Raw genomic sequence first — 14,643 nt, forward strand, 5'->3', positions numbered from 1 at the left:
GCCACTAATTTACCACTATTAAGAACAAAGAGAGGATTTCTTCACAACTCACCTTACAACTTAAGAAAGATAGCAACTTAGCACTTCCTCTTGCCAAATCACTCCACCAACTACTTCAATACCACTTAGCAAAGGGATTTTATGGAGAGTTTTGGAGTATAAACGGTTAAGTTGTGAGATTGGGCAAGATTACGAAGAAGGAAGTTGGAGATTTTTTTCTCTTTCTTTGCTCAAGAAGTTCGGCCAAGGGGAGGAAAAAATGAAGATGTTTTTAGTCAATTTTTTGGTTAAATGGTAAAGTAAGAAAGTTGGTCAAACCATCCTCAAGTCACAAGGTGACACCTGTCACCCCTTTTTGTTTGAGCTTATCCTTTTGTCTTCCAAGGTTAATCCCTCTATGCATCCTCTAATTGGCTCATAATACCATGTAATATAATCTCTGTCTATATAACTTAACCTAATTGGCCGCATTTTATCAAACTTACCACACTAGTGGGTTCCACAACCGGTATACGCTCTTAATTTCTCAAAAACTAATTAATACTAGAAAAATAATTTTTGAACTATATTTACTCATAAAATTATCTAGAAAATTTTCCTAATAAAGAAAATATAGAAAAGGCATGCAATTAAATAAAATAAAGTCTAGAAAACAAGAAAATCCACAGGTGCTCACATAATCATGGGATAAATTTTGGTAAAAGTCCTGAGAGCATGTTGAAGATGAGCGGAGTTGTCTATCTGAGGGAAAAGTCGCCCTTATGCTTTTTGCTTTCCTTTGTTTGAGGTCAACCCCATTGGTTCTGGACTGGTCCAGGTTTAAAGACTCCAACGCAGAATCAGTTTGACCTGTTGGAATACCTCTTGCCCTCGGTGATAAGTTTCCAGCAGTAGAAGTCAACACATTCGCAACACCGCCCATGCCGACAACACCCTCCTCTTCCTCCACCAAGCATGCGGCTGCTGGGCAGGTGTCCAGCTCCTTCCCTAGGCTTTCCACCACCTTCGCATACATCTGTCCCTGATCCACCTCCCATACCCGTTCCTCCTTACCCCTGTGCACCCGTGCCTCCCTGCTATCCGTGTTCTCCTCTTCTCGCGCAGGCTTCACTGGTGACCCATGAGCCTCCTCCACCGCAATAGGTAGCCTGTCCAACATAGTCTCAGTCCCAACTTCCTCAGTCAGCCGCTGTGGAATGCACATGGAGCCAAGCTGGGCTAGTGCGTCACACGAATTGCCGCCAAGCTGCGCAATCGAACCCTAGCGCAGCAGTTTTGCCGCTTCAGACCCTGCACTCTTCGTCGCGCACTCCTTCTCTAGGTCGTCCAACTTTGATGCGTCATGAGCTGGAGCAGGTTCCGTCGGCCGCGCGATGTACTGAGCAGCGCGCCCCTGTTCTGGAGCCTTAACTGGTCCAGGATTGGCATCATTCTTCCTACATTCCTCCACTGAATGCCCCAGCCTCCAACAGGTCGTACAATACTTCGGCACTGCCTCCATCACCACCTTCTGCCAAAACCCACCCTCTCCCTCCACTGCCACCCATACTCTTGAACAGATGGACTTCAGCAAATCTATCTCCACACACGCTTTGGCCACACTTGGCCTTGTTCTTGCCGCTATTGCTCCATCCAAGAATAGGGGCTTCTCTATAGGAGATAGGTTTGAGAACAGAGAATTTTTGTCATGAAAGTGTATTGGTAACGCTAGTAGAGAAACCCACACCGGAACCAAGGAAGACTCCTTGTGAACATGAAAATCTCTGGTCCAGCGAAACACACGCATGGGATATTTGCCAATCTGCCACACTCCCCTTGTCCAGATTCGATTGAAGTCAGCCTCTGAGGCACATCTCAGTAGAACATGTCTGTAATCCAGCAATCCGACAGTGACCTAGTCACGAAGATTCAGAGAAGCGAAGACCCTCCTAATCTCCTCCAATGGCGATCGGCCATGGGAGAACTTTCACACGATGGCTAGGCGGAAAGGGACCGCTAACTTGTCCGCGTCTGCCTTTGAAAACACAACAGCCGCCTCCCCTTTGTAAGTAGATGTTGGCCGAACCTGAATTTGTGGATTTGCTGGCTACGTGAAGAGTTGAGAAAAGGATTTCTTAGTAGTAGGAGAGCCAGCCTGCCCTTCAACCCATAGCTGAAGGGCTGCCGTTGTAGCCATGGCCAAGGCGGAACCCTAGTGCGCTGCGTTACTTTCCAAAATCGGAAACCCTATAGGAGTAGAGCTGCGTACTGTAATTATCTAATTTCTTAATTCGCACACACTTGTAGGTTAAAGTAGTATAAAGTATTTTGAGCAAAATCAAGCTTTGAATCATGATAAAAATGTCGAAATCAAGGCTGCAACTCCAGCCCTTCCATTCGACCAGCCAACAAAAATTTTTCCCAATTTCTTTCCAACATTCCTCCAACTAATTGTCCCAAATTCAGCCCAAACCATCTAGTAATTCCATAGGGTTTCATCACCAACACAACAATTACACATATGTAGCCAAAATTACAACAAGATAGCTACCATAATCAAATGCATAATCAAACCCTAGAACTCAAGTATGAAGTATAAGCATCATCAACTTGAAAAACTACCAAGATTCACCACCAAATCATGTCTTTATCCAACAATCAACCTTATTTTCAACATAAGACAAAGAAAGAAGGTTAATCTAGCATTTTACCTCTTTTGCTTTCCAACCAAGATGAACTTCCAACCACCCAATCTTCTCCTCTCCAAACTTAAGCCAAGATGGATGAAAACCCCAAGTTATCTCCTTCCTTTTCCCTCAAAATCCAAGCAAGATTGAAGCTAAATGGAGTGAAGCTGTGAGGCCTTGAGAATTTGCTTATATTTTCTTAAAATTCTCTTTTATTTTGAATAAGTTAATTTATAATTCCTTTTACTACTAATTTACTCCCTCAATAGTTGTAATAAATAATAGAATCGAGAGTTTTACATTTACTTTTATAGTTAGAGTAAACTAGGGTTTTTGTACATTTTGATAGTGTGATCAGTTGGTGAGGTATGTGTATTAAATTTGACGGATAAGAATGGGTATTAGGCAAGAGGAAGTATGTGATTAGAAGTGCTAAAAATAAGTTAGTGGATCATAAGTTAAAACAAAAGTACAAGAGAGTTAAGGAAGTAGGCTTGAACCGACGTGTGCCGTTTGTTACCAGTTGAGCACCCCACTTGACCAATACTTTCTTACCCTAATCTCCTTGATTTTATTTCATTTAATCCTCCATAAATTAACCCTAAAGCCAGTCGAAATTATTGACTAAGAAAAGGAAAGAAAAGAAAAAAAAAACTTGGCCTTGCCAAGTGTCAATGATCCAAGGCAAGTTTGACCAAGACAACTTTCTTTCCTTCTTATCTTTCTTTTGGCCAATTTTCCTTCACTTTTTCTTCATCTTGGCCATGAGTTTAGAGAGGAAAAGAGAGGAGAAAACTTCCATTTCCACCTTGATTCTTGCCTTGTTTAAGTTAGAATCACAAAACTAAACCAAACAAACTAGCACTAAGGAAGCAAGGAAGCTTGTGGTGGAGATTTTTTGGAGAGGAAACCTTGGTTTCTTCACTTTCTTCAAGGGGTTGAAGGTATAAGATGAACAACTTCCTTTCTCTTTCTTATTCTTGCAAGTTATGGTGAAGATGACTTGAAACTTGGAATTTTATGGATGATAACCAAGATTTGGTGAAGATTGGTGAAATTTCAGCCTAGGGTTTATGATTTTCAGCCTTGAATTGTGTTGTTCATCCATGATATGTTGGTATTGAGCTTGGTTATGGACTTGTGTGATGATTGGCAGCTTTATTGTGACTTTTTAGCTTCTAACTAGGAATTTCCAGCTTTATTAGAGATTTTCCAGCTTTGATATTGTGATGATATATGCTAGAAATGAACTTCAATTAGATGGTTTTATGGCCTAGATTGAGAGTTGTTATTATCTTATTAACTGTGGTATTTATTGGGCTGATTTGAGATAGAAATGTGGCCTTGAAAATGGCTAGAAAATTTGGTAAACACAAAGGAAATGCTGCCTATTTTTCCTCTCGAAGGATAAGTGAGTGAAAGTGAAAATAGGGGTGTGACTTGGGATCGATTTAGGACTTAGTTATGTAGGGATGCTTAAGTTGACCGTGTGGGTGACTTATAAGTTAAAATTTTTCCAAAAGTGTATCTTTCTCAAAGACAAAGTAACGGCCACTTTAAACACGATTTCCTAGTTTCTTCTACCAAGTTGCGAACTTAAAAGTTTTAAACACTTCTTATCAAAACCAAAAAAAAATGAGTATGAATTTTCTAGGGTTTGATAAGTAAAATGAGTAATACTTAAATGAGTTCTATTTACTTCGTTTTCTTTAAGCAAAACTCCTATATTTTGAAACCCTAATTGATTGCAAACTGTTAAACGGTATTTTATTGCAGATTTGGACTCCAGCCAGGGAGTTGAACCTGAGCTTGGTTTTGGAAAGAAATAAATCATTGGTGAGTGTTTCCAAGTGCATGTTTGAACTTATTACTTGAATGAATTGCTTTGTTAATGTGTTTGGACGGGACTTAACTTGTTTGATAGGGCAAGGATGTACTTTATCGCACTTGCTCTAATGTGACTTAGTACTGTGCACTGGTTATAATTGGCTTGATATATATAGATGTGTATGACTTGGATACTATCTGGAATTCCAAAAACTCTGTGGCTAGTTAATCGAGTCGAGCCGGCAAGGGTTTGGTCGATAAGATAACAAACCCTGGGTCTACTGCTTTGTCGAGTGGAGTGTTATCTCCTCGACTAATTGGTATACTCGAGTATTACCACCACTATTATATTGGAGTTCGGGCCCGGTAAGGGATTTGAATGATGGATGGAGATTGGAGTTAAGTGGTGCACTACTGGACTAGTTACTCTACTTGAAAGTTGACTGAGTGTCAACTACTACTTGGTGAAGCTATGGCGGAGTTAACTCGCAAGAGCCACTGTATCCTTTTACGTGGAAATGTTGGTTATCTAATGGGTTGCTATTTGAAGTGTTATTGCTCATTTTTATGAACTCTTATACTCACTACTTTGATATTTCAAGTTTTATACGGTGGTCAACTTGCTACTTGATTTTTGCATTGATGTTTGGAACCTCACTGAGCTTTGGTTCACCCTATTAATTTTGTTTTCCTTATAGGGGGTACGAGCGTGGGCGCGAGACTAGTACAGGCTAACGTCGTCTAGTATTTGAATTTTTACGATTGTACTCGCGCTAGTGCTCGATTAGGGTTGGAAGTTATCTAGAACTTAAATCTTTTGTTATATTTGGAAATGTATGAACGATTGAGACAGACTTGGGCAAAAATGTACATTCCAAGTTTGGAACTGTTGTTTCATTTCTTTTTGAAGTTATAAATTGTGTTCTCTTGGGACCGGCCGGCTCGAGTTGTGAATTATCTTAGATGGGATTCTTGCGCCCGGATACAGAAGAAATTAGAGCCTAGGTTAGAAAGGATTGGGCGAACTAGAAAGGCGATTCTATGGAACTTCGTGTGGTTTGTTCGGGTGCGGTTAAGCGTGATCAACCTTGATTAAGATATAAATGGTGTTGTTGTCGTAGATTATGGACGGAGCCCTAGAGGGGGAAAAGCTCTTCGTGAGTTCTTTTTGTACTCGTGACCTAGTCTGTCTATAGTACTTTCGGATGATCCCGCTATTTTCATGGATCTCACATATTTGTATCTAATTGACTGCTACTGTGTGACTGGTTCGGTCCAGTTGTGTGTATATATGTTTTTGATCTGTGTGTACCTCTTGTTAATTGCTTATGCTTATAATTATCTTTAATATTATCTTTGCACCTCGACCCTAGATTGACTTAGATTAATGGAGGGGACACGTAGTGGCCGGGGACGTAGGCGCGGGCGTAGGCAACCCACACCGGACAGGGGTGCTGGGGAAACCTCATCTGGACCTAATCCTGAACCGAGGGTTGATCCCAACGTGCAAATAGCTGCCGCTATGCAGCAAATGACCAACTTGCTGGCACAAGTAGTGCAGCAACAGGGCCAAAACCCGTACCCTAATCCTGGAAACCCTGGCAACCATATCGAGAGCGAGGACAGAGCTCTCGAAAGATTTCAAAAGTTTGCTCCACCCAAGTTTCTTGGGGGGCCCGACCCGGATGTCGCCGAAAGGTGGCTCGAGAAGATGGTGGATATCTTTGCGGCCCTGCATTACACCGAAGAAAGGCAGGTGACTTTTGCCGTCTTCCAACTAGAAGGGGCGGCCCGTTCCTGGTGGAACGTTATTCGGCAAAAATGGGAACGGGAACAAACGCCCAGGACTTGGGTGAATTTTATGCGGGAGTTCAACGCGAAATTCTTCCCTCCTCTAGTCCAGGAGCGGAAGGAAGATGAGTTTATCCGACTTCGCCAAGGGGCCCAGTCTGTAGCGAAATACGAGAGTCAGTTCACCCGCCTATCCAAATTTGCTCCTGAGTTGATCATGACCGAGCAGAGGCGAATAAGGCGTTTTATCCAGGGTTTGAACGTTGAAATTCAGAAGGACCTCGCGGTGGCCCAGATTAATGCTTTTAGCGAGGCCGTAGAGAAGGCGCAACGAGTAGAGAATGCTAGGCTGCAGGTGAAAAACTTTCAAGCCAAGAAAAGGGGCTTTCCTGGGAGTAGCTCTGAGCAAGAAGGTACAAGTACGCCCCCTAAGATTGGAAAGGGAAACGGGGGAGTACGACAACCAGGGGTGTCACGTGATGTCTCTCAGGGGGGACCGGTCTCTGCTACTCGTGGTCCTTGCGGATATTACGGAGGGCCAAATCATACGGAGGTAAATTGTTGGAAGAAAGAGGGAAAATGTCTGCGCTGTGGAAGTGCCGATCATCGGATTGTTGACTGCCCAGTTCGATTGCGAAAAGGAAAAGGGACCCCGCAACCCATTAAGACTAACCCTGGACAATCGGAAAAGGAAGGGACTGGATCCAAGGTACCGGCTCAGGTGTACTCTTTAGATCACCATCAGGGTCCTGACTCGTCTGAGGACGTAGAAGGTACGGTCCGTTGGTACCTTAGATTTTGATAGATTCCGTTAATAAGAAAATTTCGAGGACGAAATTTCTTTAAGGGGGAGAGAGTGTGAGGACCCGTAATTTTCTTAATTTCCAGGTTTTATTTTCTTTTAATTGCATGCTTTTCCACCTTTTATTTATTCGAAAAAATTGTGTAAATAAATTTTATGAGTAAATATAGTTTTAAAATGATTGTTCTAGTATCGGTTAGTTTTTGAGAAATTAAGAGTGTATATCGGACGTGGGACCAGCTAGTGCGGAAAGTTCGTAAAATTCGGCCAATTAGGTTAAGTGTTGAATACCGGATTTTTTTTAGCAGGTGTTAAGAGATAATTCGAAGTTATCTAGATGGATTATTATTGCAGAGACAAAAGGATAGAGATGTATTAAATGAAGTGACAAGTGTCACTTGAAGATTCATTCTTACCTTTTGACCTTTTGGACCACTATTCATGACTTTACCATTTAAACTAAAAATTGACCAAAATTACTTCAATTTTGCAAGCTTCTTGGCCGACTTTTATCAAGCAAAAAGGAAAGAAAAGCTCTCAATTTTCTAGTCTCCAATCTTTCAATTCAACCGTTTAATCTTCAAATTTCCCCATAAAACCTCTTAGTTTGGTGATATTAAGGTTGGTTGTGAAGTTGTTTGGAAGGCTAAGGTGGTTAGTTGCTTTCCTTCTTGTATTTTAAGGTGAGTATCTAAGGAACTCCTCTTTTGTTCTTGATGATGTTTAATTAATGGCTTGTGGTAGCCTAAGAGGTGTTTTTGTGGGTTATTTCATGACTTTTAGTTGAGATTGGTGACTTTTATATTTATTCTTGAATTTTTCTGTTTTCATATGTGTAATATAGTGTGGCCATGATTGATGGTTAGTAATGATCTAGAATGAAGGTAGAAGGTGTATATGGTGGTTAATTGCAAGAAATTTCTGCTTTGGAAAGAAATTTGGAAAGTTAGGGTTTCATTATTTACATTCTGCCCGGCACAGTACCTCATAGTTAGAGGCCGAATTGACCTTGGTTTAAAACATGAAAGTTGTAGGGAATTATATTTTAGAGATACCTGCAAAATTTCAGGTCAATCGGAGCAACGTAGCTTGTGAAAAGACTGAATTACCCCTGCTGCCCTGCTTCTACCCGAATTTGATAATTGCGTCTGTAATTGGTTATTTTGGTTGGGAATACTTCGGAATTGGTTGTTGAGGTCTTCTGATGAATTGTATCCGTGTATCTTAGCTTTCGGATGGCTTTGGAATTACTTGAGTTGGACTTAGGTAGCCAGACTTATGATGTTTGAACCGGAATACGGTTCGTGAACCTGTTTTTGCAGTTCCGGTTTAGTATCTTGCATTTTTTCCCTAATTACACTCGAAACTGGGCAGAGTAGCCTTATTCAACATTGTAGCCCTATCTCTTAGCTTCGAAACGGTGTATCTTGTACCTCCATCCGATAATCGTAGTGCCAATGGTGCCAAAACCGCAAAATGATGTCAAAAACTGTTTTTTTGGGTTAGAGCTTAATTCCATTTCCGGATTTTCCTGGTTTACTCTAGTGCTTATACATTCTTATGGAGCCCTATTTTGGTAGTACGTGGAATTGGTTTATGCCTTGTAATCGAGTCTTATTGTGCTTATTTGAATCTTTTAGGGCTTGACTTCCATTTCCGGTCATTTTCCTAGCTAAATTTTGTACTTGAATGACTTTGAGCCTATTGAACGGCTTTTGTGATGAATTTATCTTTCGTATGACTTTGGGACTGGCTGAGGAAACTAATGAAGCCATGACGGCTGGAAAAGTAAGCAAATTTAGGGGAAATGCTGTCCAATTTTCTAGGCCGCTTAGTCTCTTTAGGTTTGAGTGGCCTTTTGAAAGTCATATTTATTCTTTTGTACCAGTACTTACCATGGAAAGGCTTACGACGTGTAGTCGAGCCTCACTTGTGCATTCCGTTTACTCGATTTTGGAAGTGGGACCTTCAATTGGTTTACTTTGCTTATTTTAGGGTTTCTTGGCGATTAAAGCCAATCTGACGTGAAAACTTTTGAAGTATCTGTACTTGAACCGGTGAGTGTACCACTCCCCTCACTTGTTGTTTAACTCGGTTTCTGTACATGCAATCTGTGATATGAACGTCTGAACTATCGGTTTATTTTGTTGGAGACGAGGGTATACTTTATCACACTCGTTCTCTTGTCTGTTCATATGCCAATTTTGGTGCGAATCTGAATCTGTTATCTGTATCTGTATCTGTATCTGTTCTGACGTCGTTTGGAAGCTTGTATCCAACGACCTTTCTGTGACCTCTGAGCTCAACACCTGTGGCTAGTTACTCGAGTCGGGCCGGCAAGGGTCTGGTCGATTAGATAACGAACCACGGTAGTCTGTTTTGGGATCTTTGGGTATTGAGACCCTTGATTCCGGTATACTCGAGTATTACCATTTCTGAACTGATTGGAGTTCGGGCCCGGTAGGGGTATGTGAGGTGGAAGGAATCGGGGAAAGTGGAGTCTACGGTATTGGTTACTCCTTTAGCGTTGACGGAGTGTCAACTGTTATTTAGATCAAGTTTCGGTGACGCAAATGGGAATTTGGCTCCTGAGAGCCACCTGTATCCTTCCTATTTGAATCATTGGTTCTTTTACTTTACATCTGGCATGTGTACCTGATTTGTTAAATGTGAAATGCCATGATTTTACTGCTATATGTCTGGTACCTCATTGAGCGCCAGCTCACCCCTTTCTGTTCCTTTTGTTTTCCTTACTGGAAAATAAATCTTTTTGGACTGGATTTGATAGTTGGTTGCCGAATAGAGCTAGATGGACATATCTTTCGTATAGCTCATTGATTGAAACCCTAAATGTACTTTTGGGTCCGTTTCTCTTTTGATTTGGCAGACCGTACCTGTATCAACTTTTGAATACTTTTGTATGCCACTTTGGATTGTATATGCTTAATTTCAAGATGTTTATATTTGATTGATGCTTGGTTGGATTTTGACGTGTCGGTTACTATTCATGGCCGACTCCGCTTTCATTTTTTTTTATTTTGTGATTTTGACTTGTTTACGGGCGTTTCTATGTTCCGGAACGTATTAAATCGCTTTAAACTGAACCGTTAGTCCTGGCGAGAGCTGGGCAGGCAGTCCGCTAACCCCTTTGGTTCGCCTTAGGGGAAGGTGGGGCTGTCACAGGTGGTATCAGAACCACTTCGCGTGGTCTCTGCGCGGAGTGAGCTGGGGGCCAAGTGGTGTTATGGTCCTGCTTTTGGTAAAGGTGTCTAAAAGGGTTAAGTGCTCTTTTGAGCATAAGTTATGAACCGGGCATGTTATAAGTGTAAAAATCTTTATCATGAAACTTGAGGAAGATAGATAGGTATGTCGGGTAGGAATCTATAATATGGATGATTTACTCTTGGGACCGGCCGGCTCGAGTTGTGAATTATCTTAGATGGGATTCTTGCGCCCGGATACAGAAGAAATTAGAGCCTAGGTTAGAAAGGATTGGGCGAACTAGAAAGGCGATTCTATGGAACTTCGTGTGGTTTGTTCGGGTGCGGTTAAGCGTGATCAACCTTGATTAAGATATAAATGGTGTTGTTGTCGTAGATTATGGACGGAGCCCTAGAGGGGGAAAAGCTCTTCGTGAGTTCTTTTTGTACTCGTGACCTAGTCTGTCTATAGTACTTTCGGATGATCCCGCTATTTTCATGGATCTCACATATTTGTATCTAATTGACTGCTACTGTGTGACTGGTTCGGTCCAGTTGTGTGTATATATGTTTTTGATCTGTGTGTACCTCTTGTTAATTGCTTATGCTTATAATTATCTTTAATATTATCTTTGCACCTCGACCCTAGATTGACTTAGATTAATGGAGGGGACACGTAGTGGCCGGGGACGTAGGCGCGGGCGTAGGCAACCCACACCGGACAGGGGTGCTGGGGAAACCTCATCTGGACCTAATCCTGAACCGAGGGTTGATCCCAACGTGCAAATAGCTGCCGCTATGCAGCAAATGACCAACTTGCTGGCACAAGTAGTGCAGCAACAGGGCCAAAACCCGTACCCTAATCCTGGAAACCCTGGCAACCATATCGAGAGCGAGGACAGAGCTCTCGAAAGATTTCAAAAGTTTGCTCCACCCAAGTTTCTTGGGGGGCCCGACCCGGATGTCGCCGAAAGGTGGCTCGAGAAGATGGTGGATATCTTTGCGGCCCTGCATTACACCGAAGAAAGGCAGGTGACTTTTTCCGTCTTCCAACTAGAAGGGGCGGCCCGTTCCTGGTGGAACGTTATTCGGCAAAAATGGGAACGGGAACAAACGCCCAGGACTCGGGTGAATTTTATGCGGGAGTTCAACGCGAAATTCTTCCCTCCTCTAGTCCAGGAGCGGAAGGAAGATGAGTTTATCCGACTTCGCCAAGGGGCCCAGTCTGTAGCGGAATACGAGAGTCAGTTCACCCGCCTGTCCAAATTTGCTCCTGAGTTGATCATGACCGAGCAGAGGCGAATAAGGCGTTTTATCCAGGGTTTGAACGTTGAAATTCAGAAGGACCTCGCGGTGGCCCAGATTAATGCTTTTAGCGAGGCCGTAGAGAAGGCGCAACGAGTAGAGAATGCTAGGCTGCAGGTGAAAAACTTTCAAGCCAAGAAAAGGGGCTTTCCTGGGAGTAACTCTGAGCAAGAAGGTACAAGTACGCCCCCTAAGATTGGAAAGGGAAACGGGGGAGTACGACAACCAGGGGTGTCACGTGATGTCTCTCAGGGGGGACCGGTCTCTGCTACTCGTGGTCCTTGCGGATATTACGGAGGGCCAAATCATACGGAGGTAAATTGTTGGAAGAAAGAGGGAAAATGTCTGCGCTGTGGAAGTGCCGATCATCGGATTGTTGACTGCCCAGTTCGATTGCGAAAAGGAAAAGGGACCCCGCAACCCATTAAGACTAACCCTGGACAATCGGAAAAGGAAGGGACTGGATCCAAGGTACCGGCTCAGGTGTACTCTTTAGATCACCATCAGGGTCCTGACTCGTCTGAGGACGTAGAAGGTACGGTCCGTTGGTACCTTAGATTTTGATAGATTCCGTTAATAAGAAAATTTCGAGGACGAAATTTCTTTAAGGGGGAGAGAGTGTGAGGACCCGTAATTTTCTTAATTTCCAGGTTTTATTTTCTTTTAATTGCATGCTTTTCCACCTTTTATTTATTCGAAAAAATTGTGTAAATAAATTTTATGAGTAAATATAGTTTTAAAATGATTGTTCTAGTATCGGTTAGTTTTTGAGAAATTAAGAGTGTATATCGGACGTGGGACCAGCTAGTGCGGAAAGTTCGTAAAATTCGGCCAATTAGGTTAAGTGTTGAATACCGGATTTTTTTTAGCAGGTGTTAAGAGATAATTCGAAGTTATCTAGATGGATTATTATTGCAGAGACAAAAGGATAGAGATGTATTAAATGAAGTGACAAGTGTCACTTGAAGATTCATTCTTACCTTTTGACCTTTTGGACCACTATTCATGACTTTACCATTTAAACTAAAAATTGACCAAAATTACTTCAATTTTGCAAGCTTCTTGGCCGACTTTTATCAAGCAAAAAGGAAAGAAAAGCTCTCAATTTTCTAGTCTCCAATCTTTCAATTCAACCGTTTAATCTTCAAATTTCCCCATAAAACCTCTTAGTTTGGTGATATTAAGGTTGGTTGTGAAGTTGTTTGGAAGGCTAAGGTGGTTAGTTGCTTTCCTTCTTGTATTTTAAGGTGAGTATCTAAGGAACTCCTCTTTTGTTCTTGATGATGTTTAATTAATGGCTTGTGGTAGCCTAAGAGGTGTTTTTGTGGGTTATTTCATGACTTTTAGTTGAGATTGGTGACTTTTATATTTATTCTTGAATTTTTCTGTTTTCATATGTGTAATATAGTGTGGCCATGATTGATGGTTAGTAATGATCTAGAATGAAGGTAGAAGGTGTATATGGTGGTTAATTGCAAGAAATTTCTGCTTTGGAAAGAAATTTGGAAAGTTAGGGTTTCATTATTTACATTCTGCCCGGCACAGTACCTCATAGTTAGAGGCCGAATTGACCTTGGTTTAAAACATGAAAGTTGTAGGGAATTATATTTTAGAGATACCTGCAAAATTTCAGGTCAATCGGAGCAACGTAGCTTGTGAAAAGACTGAATTACCCCTGCTGCCCTGCTTCTACCCGAATTTGATAATTGCGTCTGTAATTGGTTATTTTGGTTGGGAATACTTCGGAATTGGTTGTTGAGGTCTTCTGATGAATTGTATCCGTGTATCTTAGCTTTCGGATGGCTTTGGAATTACTTGAGTTGGACTTAGGTAGCCAGACTTATGATGTTTGAACCGGAATACGGTTCGTGAACCTGTTTTTGCAGTTCCGGTTTAGTATCTTGCATTTTTTCCCTAATTACACTCGAAACTGGGCAGAGTAGCCTTATTCAACATTGTAGCCCTATCTCTTAGCTTCGAAACGGTGTATCTTGTACCTCCATCCGATAATCGTAGTGCCAATGGTGCCCAAACCGTAAAATGATATCAAAAAATGTTTTTTTTTGGGTAGAGCTTAATTCCATTTCCGGATCTTCCTGGTTTACTCTAGTGCTTATACATTCTTATGGAGCCCTATTTTGGTGGTATTTGGAATTGGTTTATGACCCATAATCGAGTCTTATTGTGCTTATTTGAATCTTTTAGGGCTTGACTTCCATTTCCGATCATTTTGTGACGGCCCCACCTCCCCCTAAGGCGAACCAAAGGGTTGGGGGGGTCGCTTGCCCAGCTCTCGCCGGGACTCAGTCGTTCACCACAGTCCTCACTTAAAATCTGAATAAATCACAAGAATAACTAGGGCAACGATCCAAAATTTAAAGCGAAACTTATATACATTGTCATCCCCAAACGGGAGTGTAAAGATCGAATATACAAAGGTTCTCAATCCTTCATACGTCCAGCCCGTGCCAAACACTAGGCGAGAACCACTACAAAAGAAACAAAAGAAACAAAAGAACTAGACTGGCTAGTCTATGCTCTCATTCTGCTCGCCGTCCCCTGTTAAGGAAAACAAAACTAAAGGGGTGAGCTAAAAGCTCAGTGAGGTTCCGAACAGATAATCAGACAATCAATTCAATACATTAAACATGGAGTATCAATAATTCAAGAAACATTTACAATGGAAAGCGATAGTAACATTCATTAAAAGGATACGGCCCACATGGAGCTATTTGTTTGTTCGTTCGTTCCCCTGACATTTCCCCTTATTCCTCCAATCGTTTAAAAATACATTTTTGTAAGTAGAATCCCTCGTTCATCCTTTTGTTCGTTCATCCCTTTTCCGGACGTTGACCGGACTCCACCCATCCGGACGTGGCCGGACTACAAGGTAATACTCGAGTATACCAATTCACCCAGGGTCACCATATCGCCCGACCGAGTCCGCTTCTGGCTCGAGTCGATCGGTAACGAAGGGCAGGGCCCAATTCAGCCAAACGGCTTACATTCATGCGCAACTAGCATTTAATCATTAATCATTGAAACTTTCACA

This window comes from Coffea eugenioides, chromosome 5, assembly GCF_003713205.1.
Source record: "Coffea eugenioides isolate CCC68of chromosome 5, Ceug_1.0, whole genome shotgun sequence".
Classification (NCBI taxonomy): Eukaryota; Viridiplantae; Streptophyta; class Magnoliopsida; order Gentianales; family Rubiaceae; genus Coffea; species Coffea eugenioides.